Source organism: Narcine bancroftii, chromosome 7, assembly GCF_036971445.1.
Source record: "Narcine bancroftii isolate sNarBan1 chromosome 7, sNarBan1.hap1, whole genome shotgun sequence".
Lineage (NCBI taxonomy): Eukaryota > Metazoa > Chordata > Chondrichthyes > Torpediniformes > Narcinidae > Narcine > Narcine bancroftii.
The window spans coordinates 213,295,300-213,307,046 of record NC_091475.1 but is presented as its reverse complement, the minus strand read 5'-3'; the positions used below and the strand labels follow the sequence as shown (position 1 = coordinate 213,307,046).

General features: G+C 50.1%; 1 protein-coding gene across 3 annotated transcripts in view; it reads left to right on the top strand.

Annotated features, from left to right (window-relative positions):
• Nucleotides 1-113: 113 nt before the first annotated feature.
• The window catches only part of nup98 (nucleoporin 98 and 96 precursor), a 113,231-nt gene continuing 101,597 nt past the window's right edge, over nucleotides 114-11,747 (top strand). For all 3 annotated transcript variants that reach the window (XM_069892250.1, XM_069892251.1, XM_069892249.1), the window contains exon 1: nucleotides 114-205. The gene's annotated coding sequence lies outside the window, so the exon portion shown is untranslated. The remainder of the gene's footprint in view (nucleotides 206-11,747) is intronic.

The window sequence follows — 11,747 nt, the reverse complement described above, 5'->3', positions numbered from 1 at the left end:
ATGGGAGGGCGATATTATTATTCAATAAGCAAGGAGCTAACCAATCAGGTCGCAGATATGGGTCGCATGGCGGTGACGTGCCCTTCAGGGCGGGATTTGTGTTTGAGGCCCAGGCGAGCGGAGGGAGAGTGCGTGGTGCCCGCAGCCGCGACCCGAGAGCCCGGGCAGCAGGAGGCCGAGAGCGGCGGCGGCGGCGGCGAGAGAGGTAGGTGGGCGAGTCCCGGGGCCCAGGGAGGGGAGGCGGCGCGGTTAGGCCGCGGATCCAGAGGGCGGGGAGAAAGAGGCCCGAGCGGAGCTGCTGGGGCCCGGGCCCGCGCTCGGAGGAGAGAGACGGCGGCGGCCGCTCGGCCCCGCGGCCCCGTGCTACCCCAACTCCCGGGGCGGCGGCAGCAGCTCGGACCCGTGCTACCCCAACTCCCGGGGCGGCGGCCGCTCGGCCCCGCGGCCCCGTGCTACCCCAACTCCCGGGGCGGCGGCAGCAGCTCGGCCCCGCGGCCCCGTGCTACCCCAACTCCCGGGGCGGCGGCCGCTCGGCCCCGCGGACCCGTGCTACCCCAACTCCCGGGGCGGCGGCAGCAGCTCGGCCCCGCGGCCCCGTGCTACCCCAACTCCCGGGGCGGCGGCAGCAGCTCGGCCCCGCGGACCCGTGCTACCCCAACTCCCGGGGTGGCGGCCCGTCGGACCCATTCTGCCCCCCCCCCCCCAACTCCCCTTCTCCCGCTGTGGGAGGCTGCTCGACTCAGCGGGCCCCTACTATCGCCTCGAGTTCCCTGGGAAAGGCCTCCCGTCTCTTCGGCCTGGTCCTTCCCGCTCCGTGGTGCTAACCCCTGGCAGGGGATGTTGCCCCCCCCCCCCCCCCCATCCAAATCTGTCCTGTCCCTGGTTCTTCCAATCCCCTTGCACCATAAACCACGTGGACATCACTTCTACAACTGCAGTGGGAATATGTATCCTTCCCTGTGTATTCCTGGTCTCTTTTCTGTTTCCAAGTTATTGACATCCCTCTGGTGAGACCACGTTCTGTTCATTGTAGGAAGGATTTGGGAGGGGGGGCAGAGGAGATTTACCAGGATGTTGCCTACATTAGAAAACGTCTTGCGAGGCAGAGCTTTCACTTTGAAGCGTAGAAGGATGAGGAGACTTCATCGAGGTCGGCAAGATTCTGAGAGGCAGAGATAGGGTGGATGGCCAGCGCCTGTTCCCCAGGGCAGGGATCAGCCAACAGCAGAGGATGCACGTTCAAAGTGAAGGGAGGGAAGTGTAGGGGAGACGTCAGGGGTAAGGTTTTGTTTTTCACACGGAGTTGTGGGGGCCAGGAATGCCTTGCCAGGGATGGTAATGGAGGCTGAAACATTAGGGGTGTTTAAGAGACTCTTAAACAGGCACTTGGATGAAAGAAAAATAGAGGATTGAGTTAGAGGGTGTTTAGTACTTTTTTGATAGGAATCTATGGGTTGCCCCAACATCGAGGGCTGAAAGACCTTTACTGTAGTGTGTTTTATCGCATGCAACCCTCAGGTTCTTTTTCTTGTGCACCAGGCAGGAAAATTAAGTTTGAGTTTATTACAGTAAAACTCCTGTTATTTGGTAGATGCGAGATAAGCAAGCTTTCTGGTTAATTGAAACTCCCTCTTACAATGCCTAACTAATACACCTGCATTATGAATAAACAGTTTAAAAGACAAACTACACTGTACTTACACTGAACAAACTTCACTTGTATGAGTAAATCAATCATTTTATTTTATTTTCAGTCACATTCTTTGAAAACATTTAACCGTCACTGAATCTACATGTTCCTCCCTCTCCATGGAGCCGCATGAAAGATTAATTATACATAATTAACCCCCACCGCCACCAAGTTTACAGATAAAGCCTCTGTCTGGGACAACTCTAACTAAGCATGGATAAGGATACATTTTAAGAGAGTCACCCCAACGGCGAGCAGCATCAACCAGCTCTTTATCCTGGGTGATGCCTTTGCTGTTTCACACAACTTTATTCAAACAACTGTTATGAGTAAAACTCAACTAAGGCCCTCCACTGGCTGAATATTTGCTCCTGTTGTCACCAAAGGTTTACGTGTGGTTTCATGGAACATTTAACAATTTTAAACTTGTGTAATTTTTACCTTGTGGCGGTATGCCATTAGGCAGGCGAGCCGGCCCCGTTTGTCATGCATGCGGCGGGGCAGCCGGCCAAAATAGCGCTGACAGGGGTTTCCTCCCAACCTCGGCACTGGGCTCAGAAATCCGCGCTTGGGGACCCACGTAAAGCCCTGGTGACGTCGGGGGCCACCCAGCGCGGTTCTCAGCCAGGTTTGGGCTGGGAGTACAAGGCCAGCCAGCCTGCAATAAATCACTTTTGCTCACTGAATTCAATCCATCTTGGTTGTGTGATCCTTCATTTAGCAGTGTAGCCGCCATTACAATTGGTGACCCCGACAGGTTCAAGCGTCTTTGAACCCAACATGAACAACCCTTCGATCAACGCTATAGCCATCGTGCTTCCTGACTTCTGAGCTGGAGACCTAGTTCAGCCACGCAGAGGCTCAGTTTCACCTCTGCCATATTTCATCAGATTCAATCAAGTTTTACCATGTTGTCGCCGCCCTGGACCAGGCCACCACCATACGAGTGCTGCACCTCGTTCAGTACCCACCCGCGGAAGCTAAGTACGGGACCATCATGCGGGTGTTCACCGGCTCCCTCGGACTCTCCAGACGCCAGCGTGCCGCTTGGATGCTGCACCTCGACGCCTTAAGGGACAGAACTCTAATTGAGTTGATGGACGAGTTGCTTGCGCTCATGGGTGATCACACCAACTGCCCACTCTTCGAGCGCATCTTCCTTAACCATCTTCCTGAAGACAACCAGCTGTTACTGTCCCAGGAGAGCTTTGTTAACCCTAGGAAGGTCGCTCAAAAGGCTCAGGAGCCATGGCTCAAATAATTCCCGGAGGGCTCAGCAGTCCAACAGGTTACGAGTCATGGGCATGACCACGCCAAGCCTTTCTCTATTGCTGCAGTGGAGCACCTGGTCCCTGCAGGGGCCTCAAAGAGCATAGCAGAAGCAAGTTATCCACTTCAGGCCTCTGCTTCTTCCACCAGCGCTGGGGAGCCAAGGCTTGGAAGTGTCATGTCATCAGCCCTGCTCGTTCCAGGGAAACAAGCAGGACAGCCGCTTTTAATGGCTGTGGCGGCTGGCCAAGAGCACAGCCTTCTCTATCTGTGGGATTCAGTCAGCGGCCGACGCTTCCTCATTGACACTGGGGTCCAGATCAGCGTCATCCCGACACAGCCATCAAGTCACGGAACCGACCTCGAGGACCTCCCCTCCGTGCAGCCAATTCGACGGAGATCCGGACGTATGGAGGCAAGACCATTCACTTCCAGGTCAGCCAGCGGAAGTTCTCGTGGAAGTTCACCATTTCGTCCCTTCCAACAGCCATCCTGGGTGTCAACTTCCTCCTCACCCATGGAATCCAGGTCGACATTTGAGGTAGGTGACTGGTAGATGCCCGTACCTTCCAATCCGTTTGCCTCAATGCCTCCCGCACAGAGCAGCTGCAGATGGCCATGGTCAGCATGCCCAAGGACGAGTTTCAGCGTATCCTGGACGAGTTCCCATCCCTCCTCAAGCCGCAGTTTTCCGCCGCCTGACCACACCATGGGGTGTTTCATTACATCCCCACCCAAGACCCGCTGGTCCACACCAAGGCACGCTGGCTCCTGCCAGATAAGCTCCAGATAGCAAAAGAAGAGTTCTTTCATCTGCAGGAGCTGGGAATCATTCGATTCACTTGGGCCTCACCACTCCACCTGGTCCCAAAAGCCTCCGGCAGCTGGCGCCCCTGCAGAGATTATCGACGGCTTAACGACACAACGGTACCTGACCGTTACCCGATCCCTCACATCCAGGACTTTACAGCCAACCTGCATGACACAAGGGTATTCTCCAAGGTCGACCTGGTGCGTGGTTATCATCAAATCCTGGTGCACCCTGAGAACATACCCAAAACGGCCATCATCACCCCCTTCGGCTTGTTCGAGTTCCTATGTATGCCGTTCGGGCTCAAGAACGCCGTCCAGACCTTCCAGCGCCTTATGGACACAGTGGGCAGGGATTTAAATTTTGTATTCATTTACCTGGATGACATCCTTGTCGCCAGCAGAGACTGGGTACAACACAAGTCTCACCAGCGCACCCTCTTCTCCCGACTGGCCAACTTCAGCCAAACGATCAATCCGGCCAAATGGCAGTTCGGGAAAAAGTCCATGCAGTTCCTGGGCCATACCATCATGGCCGAAGGAGCCACACCTGCCGCTATGAAGGTCGCTGCAATCAAGGAGTTCCCACATCCGGACAACCTCAAGGGACTACAGGAGTTCGTGGGTATGGTCAATTTCTATAACCGCTTCATTCCAGGCGCTGCACTCATCATGCAGCCACTCTTCGCCCTCATCGTGGCCAAAGACGAGACACTCGCCTGGACTCCAGAGGCCAGCAGAGCACTCGAAGTCATGAAAGATGCCCTTGCGAAGACTACCCTGCTCAACCACCCACGCACTGACCTGCATATGGCGCTCTCCGTCAATGCCTCTGCCACAGCCGTCAGCGACGTCCTGGAGCAGCAGGTGAACGGACACTGGCATTCTTTAGCTGACTTCTTCGCCCGTCAGAGCGCAAGTATAGCGCTTTTGATTATGATTTGCTGAGCCTGTACCATTGAATCATTTCCACTATTTCTTGGAGGGGAGGCCTTTCACCATTTTTACCGACCACAAACCCCTCACTCAGGCGCTCATTATGGCAAGAGATCTCTGGTCGGCCTGCCAACAGCTTCACCTCTCTTGTCGGAGTTCACCACCAACATTCAGCACAAGGCGGGGAAAGACAACGTGGTCGCCGACACACTCTCACGACAGGCCATTTGCGTGCTGACACCCGGCCTCAACTTCGACCAGCTCGACCAGGACCAGAAGTCCGACAAGGAGACGCAGGCCTTCAGGACTGCCATCATGGGCTGTGGTTCCAGGACCTCCTGACTTCTCATGGTGAGGGCACAGTCCTGTGCAATGTCTCCATGGGCACCCTGTGACCAGTGGTTCCCCAGCAGTGGTGCAGGCAAGTCTTCCACCATATCCGTGACCTTTCCCACCCTTCCATCAGGTCCACAGTCCGTATGGTGGCAGAACATTTCGTCTGGCACAGACTTTGGAAGGAGATTACGGACTGGGCCAGAACCTGTACCCATTGCCAGCTATCCAAGGTATACAGGCACACCAGAGTGCCCATACAAGATTTCGAACACGTCTGGGAACGGTTCAGCCACATACATGTGGACATTGTCGGCCCCTTACTCATTTCCCAAGGTAACCGTTACCTTTTCACGGTGGTAGACCACACCACTCGTTGGCCCGAGGCGATCCAGATGCCTCCATGGACTCCTGCTCCTGAGCGCTTTTGACTGGTTGAGTTGCCCAGTTCAGCGTCCCCACCCACCTCACCAGTGATCGGGTGCCCAGTTCACCTCTACGCTCTGGGCACAGATCGCCAACAGGCTGGGGATCGAGCTACATCATACCACGGCCTATCACCCACAGGCCAATGGGCTCGTCGAGCGATTAACTCGATCTTAAGTCGGAGCTTATGGCCTGCCTCACCAGCCCCGACTGGGTTGAGAGCTGCCTTGGATGTTTCTGGGCATCCGCTCAACACCCAAAGAAGACCTACAGGCATCATCAGCCGAGCTGGTCTATAGTGCACCTTTAGCCCTACACGGTGAGTTCGCCAACGCACCTCACCACCCCCAACAGTCACTGCACAGTCTACTTCTCCGCCTCCGGGCCCAGTTGGAGTCCTTCACACCCCAACCGCAGCCCAAACATGGCACACGGGCCTCTTATGTCCCCAGCGAGCTGTGCTCCTCAGAGTATGTTTTTATTAGGCGGGGCCCATCCACAGCACCTCTACAAAGTCCATACGAAGGGCTGTTCAAAGTCGTCCAGCGTTCAGGATCCACTTTCACACTGGACATCAGTGGTAAGAGGGAACTGTTTACGGTGGACAGGTTAAAGCTAGCCCACCTCGACCCCACTGAACCAGTAGTTGTGGCCCAACCCAAGAAGCGAGGCCGCCCGTCAAAAAAGGACATTGGCCCCGGTTCTGGGAGGGGGGCTGTGTGGCGGTACGCCATTAGGCAGGTGAACCGGCCCCGCTTGTCACGCACGCGGCAGGGCAGCCGGCCAAAATGGCGCCGTCAACCTCGGCACTGGGCTCAGAAGCCCACGCTTGGGTACCCAAGTGACGCCCTGGTGACGTCGGGACCCCCCAGCGCGGTTCTCAGCCAGGTCCGGGCTGGGAGTATAAGACCAGCCAGGCAGCCTGCAATAAATCAGTTTTGCTCACTGAGCTCAACCCATCTATTTGTGCGATCCTTCAGTTAGCCGTGGAGGCACCGCTACAACAGATTATTTTATTCTTATTAATTTTAATTTTTCTTTTTATGTCAGTTGCTTGAATTCCAGATACCTGGGGTTTTAACTGTGTCATGTGTACAAGGGTACAGTGGTAAAGACTGTTTTGTAAGCAGGCCAGGAGATAACTCATACGTAATACAGTGAGCAAGTCTGGACAAAAGAACAGTCGCAGAGAGAGATGGCTTTGCCTAGCAAAGGTAGCATAATTTTACTCTTTTGGGGTAACTCGAATCTGGGGTATGCATCTTTTTGTGCTATTGTAGTTGGGATGTCTGGCATATCTGTGTGGCTACAGCAGGCAAGAATTGGAGTATTTCTGCATATTGTACCTAGTAATAAATGTTCATATTATAACAAGTCCTGCAGAAGGAGGCCATTCTGCTCTTTGATTGTTCCTGTGTTAAATAAGTTCCTTGCTGATCTTTTACCACAGTCCCACATTTCTTCTGCCATCTACTATTTCCCTTCAATACCCAAAAACTGTTCAACCCATCTGAAGTTGTGCAGCCCCTAAGTGGGCCCTTGGTCTGGGCTGGCCAGTGCACGCCTGATTTAGGCCCATTTGCCTGCTTCCAATTTGTATCCCTGCAAACCTTGCCTACTTGTGTACCTGTCCAAGTGTCTTTTAAACATGACAGTTGTCCCTGTGCTTTCTCTGTCAGTGTCCACCACTGTCTGTGTGGTAAAGTCGTCCTATGAGTCCCTTTAAAATCTTTCCCCTTGCACCTGTGCTCTCTAGTCTGAAACTCCTACCCTGGGGAATAGACTGATCGTTCACTCCAGCATTTCCATTTTAACATCATCTATGCTCCGTCATGATTTTGTAAACCTGCAGGAGATCACCCCCTCAGCCTTTTTCACTCCAGGGAAAACAGTCCCAGACTATCAGGCCTCTCCTTGTAACTTGGGCTGTCCACCTCAGCAATGTCCTTGTAGGTTCTAAACTCCATATATTTTTATCACATCTTTTGGTGGTGTGGGGATCTGAACTGCACACAGCATCCATGTTGAATGGTACTCAGGGACCGAGTTTTCATTAACTCCAGTTTAACCACTGAAATCTCTAATCCCCATGAGGAAGACACATTTTCACCTGTGTAGACATTGTGATTGCAGTAAAAACACAAATGCTGGAGGAAGCAAAGCTATATTGCTGACATTTTGGGCTTGAAGAAGGGCTCAGGCCCGAAACGTTGGCAATATTATCTTTGTCTCCCACGGACGCTGAAAAGACTGGCTGAGTTCCTCCAGCATTTCACTGTGTTTTTACCTCTGCACCTTGGCATCTTTCTGAATTGATGTAATATTTCAGTGATGGTTCAAGTAACCTTTAATAGACATTCAGCATAATCTTCCTGTGAAATACATAATTATAGATGCTGTGATTGTAGTAAAAACATGGAAAGGAGAGTTTGTTTTGTGAAAGGAGACAGACAGAACTAGGGGAAAGGAGACAGGAATGATAGGGCTAATGGAATCGGTGGTCGACTTCTCTGGTTTTTGTTGGCCTTTCCTCTCTCCTGTTCTCCCATCATAATCAATTAGCATCTTTTGTCTGTACACCTCTCCCTGCCCAGACCATTACCTCCTATGGATACTGTGAGACCTGCTGAGTTCCTCCAGCCTTTCCGTTTTAACATCATCTTCATGCCTCTGACCCTCACAGATACTCTAACACATGCTCCAAATACATCCTGGTACTTCTAGGATTAATACACATGGACACCAACGTCCCTCTGTCCTTGTAGATTTTCTGGAACTATGCCGTGGACCCCACTTTGTGCTTTTTTAGTGTTGTTACTGTTAAAATGTATCGCTGTCAAGTTTCGTCTCCCAGTCTTGTCAGTCTCTTGTCATGAAGTTCCACAGCATGCAAACACCCCTTAAACCTGACTTGTCCATGTAATTTAAAAAAAAATTTTTTTAGACCTTTCACCCATGAGCCGGAGCCCCCTAATTTACATTCATTAACCTACACCCCCATATGCGTTTGAACAGTGGGGAGAAAGCAGAACCCCACCCCCCCCCGGGGAAAATCCATGCAGACTCGGGGCAAACTTAACAACTCTTTACAGACAGCGCGGGATTTGAACCTTGGTGCCAATCGCTAGCGCTATAACAGTGTCGCGTTATTGTTTACCAGAATTCAAATTTTGATGTCAGGTGTAAGATTTTGAGATACAGGACTGTCCAGTGCATCCATATCCAGGTCATTAAAATAGAGATTAAACAATGGTTAGGGAGATAGTACAGGTATGAGTAACCAGGGAAAGTATATAACTCCTTAAAATTTGCAGGGTCATTAATGCTTATTAATGTGTATTGCTTATTTTAATTACCGAGAAGGAAGACACCAAGGCTAGGGAACTCGGAACTTGGTTCAAAGTGGTGCTTAACACACATGCATCCCTGATTAACTATGTCCCAGAACGTCTTGAAGCTAGGGAAGAAATTGAAGGAGCCATTATAGTCCTGCACTGGGAGACCAGAGGGTGGCTAATGTATCTTTATTTTAAAAAAAAGCTCCAAGGTTAAGGCCAAGAGCCCCAGGCCAGTGAGATTAATGATTGGGAGGTTGCAGGAAGGGACTCAGAGATGTTCGTACCTTGATGAAAGGCTCAAGCCCAAAACGTTGGTTCTGTATCTTTATCTTTGCTCTATAAAGGACACTGTTCGGCCTGCTGAGTTTCTACTTCAACCACAGTGTCTACAGACCTATGTGTTCATTCAGACAGTACCTACTTCCTTTTGGAAAGACAAGGACTAATTGGGGATTGTCAGCATGGAAAATCTTATCGCAAATTAGATTTTTTTTTTGAAGTGACCAAAAAAGATTGATGAGGGCAGGGCAATAGACATTGTGTTTGAGGTCTTTAGGAAGACCATATCATGTACATTAGGCTGCTCTGGAAAGTCAGATCACATGGGGCCCAGACTGAGTGAACAAACTGCATGCAGATTGGTGTAATGGTGGGAGGCAGAGGGTGGCAGTGGATGGTTGTTAACTGATTTAAACCTGTGACCAGTGGTGTGCTGCAGCGAACAGGGCTGGACCCTCTTCATACTGCTGTCATTGGGAAGGAGGCACAGGAGCCTGAAGACAAACACCCAGTAGCAAGAGGATGTTTGAAATGTACCAGGGAAGTAGGTTAATTGAGTGGGTGTAAATTGGGTGGCATGGGCTCGTGAGCCAAAATGGCCTGTTACCTTGTTGCATGTCTAAATTTTTTTTTTTAAAAGCTGCTTCTTCTCTGAATGCACAATGAACTACAGACACTACTTCAGTTTCTCTTATTTTTGCATTAATTTATATATTTAAAAATTTAATTTTCTAGCAATATTTGCACTATATAATACTTCCACAAAACAACAACGTTCGTGACCTGTTCATGGCAATGTTCTGATTTTGACTTGTTTTTCATCTATATCAACAACTTGGGTTATGTATATATCCCCTTTTCGCACTGGCCACCCACTAAATAGGCACGTGAATGACCTGTGTTGAAATACCAGGAGGGCATTTCACACTGGACCATGAAATCCCGGGTCTGTGTGGCCTTTCATGTTAAATAACCGCTATCATGGAGCTAAGGGGAGCCCAACCTCCAGCGGTGATATCCTGAGTGGCGTATTGCATATTCGCAGGCAGTGAATGCTTAGTTCTATAAGGAAACACAATTTAGATTACCCACACCTCACTCCGGCCTCTCACTCTCTGGTCTGTTCCCACCCCTCTCCAGGTGGGGTTGGGGGGGGGGATGTGTGGGTGTTATGAGTGAGAAAACAAATTTGATGGGTCTCAAAAGCAAGAACTCTGACCACAGTTTTGTTGAGATTTTATTTACAGAAGACAATTGTAACGGGGGTTAATACACACACACGCACAGTTTATTGTGAGCGGGGGGAAAGGGTAGCGGGAATCAAACACGTGGGAAAGTCACACCGGCACTGAAACACACATTATCTTGACACCAACCATTGAATCTGCTAGATTGAGGATTTTTTACTCCATACCACAAATGTTCGATTTGACAAACAGCACGTGAAGTGTTTGTAGTCAATCCGACAAGTTCTTATTGCACTCTTTCCATAACAGTGTTCTCTGGTGTGATCTTTTGAAATATACTTTAATTCAGCTTTTTAATTAAATAGTGTATTTTCACATGCTCCTTTATTCATATTTTAGTCCTGCTATGAGTAGGTTTATATAGGTCAGTACAACATCATGGGCTGAAGGGCTCATACTGTGCTGTACATAATGCTTAATTATATTTTAATTAAGCATGAATAATTTTGCTTAAATACAAGATTATAATACATTGATCAGGATTGTGAATTTAGTAAATTGAATACAAAGTTTATACCTTGAATCTCTTTTTTTAAAATCAGTGGTGTTATTTGGAAGAATATCTTTTGTCTCCTTTACATTCCTGCACGCAAGTACGTCGTCAGAGTGTCACTCTTGGTACCCACCATAGCAAGTGGCCTGTTCACATTGAAGCCTAGTTGAAACTGCTTGACTCTGATACTACTTCCTTGGTAGTATCAGTCCCAGTCAATTTGTACCCCCCTCTGGATTCGGAGTGTTCATGCTGGCAGGTGAACTGCTAAATTCCCAGGTTCAACCCATGTTCAGCTGCCAGTGTGAAAGGGGTTATAGTTCCATAATGTGGTGAAGGGTTGGCCATGCTGGCCTTCTCCGTTCCAAACAGTGAGTATGTGTAATAACTACAGGTTCTCAGTGGGACTGTACTCGAAGTATTGTGTAGTACACAGATGCTGGAGAAACTCAGCAGGTCACACAGCATCCAGAGGAAGTAAAAGACAATTGATGCTTCAGGCCTGAGCCCTTTGTCAGGAGTACTGGATCAGGCAGACACCTGAATAAAGAGGAGGGAAATGGGAGGATCACAGCCTCACATGATATCAAGTTGGAAAGGGTGCAGGAAAGAATCGCAAGAATGTTGCAGGGAACCATAGAATGGGGCAGCACGGTTAGTGTAGCTGGTTTACACAATGCTGTTACAGAACCAGCGATTCAGGACCAGGGTTCGAATCCGGCGCTGTCGAAGGAGTTTGTATGTTCTCCCTGTGTCTGCATGGGTTTCTTCCTGAGGCTCAAGTTTCCTTCCACCTTCAAAATGTACTGGGAGTTGTAGGATAATTGGATGTCATTGGGGCAGCATGGCCTCGTGGGTCAAAATGGCCTGTTTCCGTGATGCCTAAACTTAAATTTAACATTTATAAATTTAACCGTTGTATACTA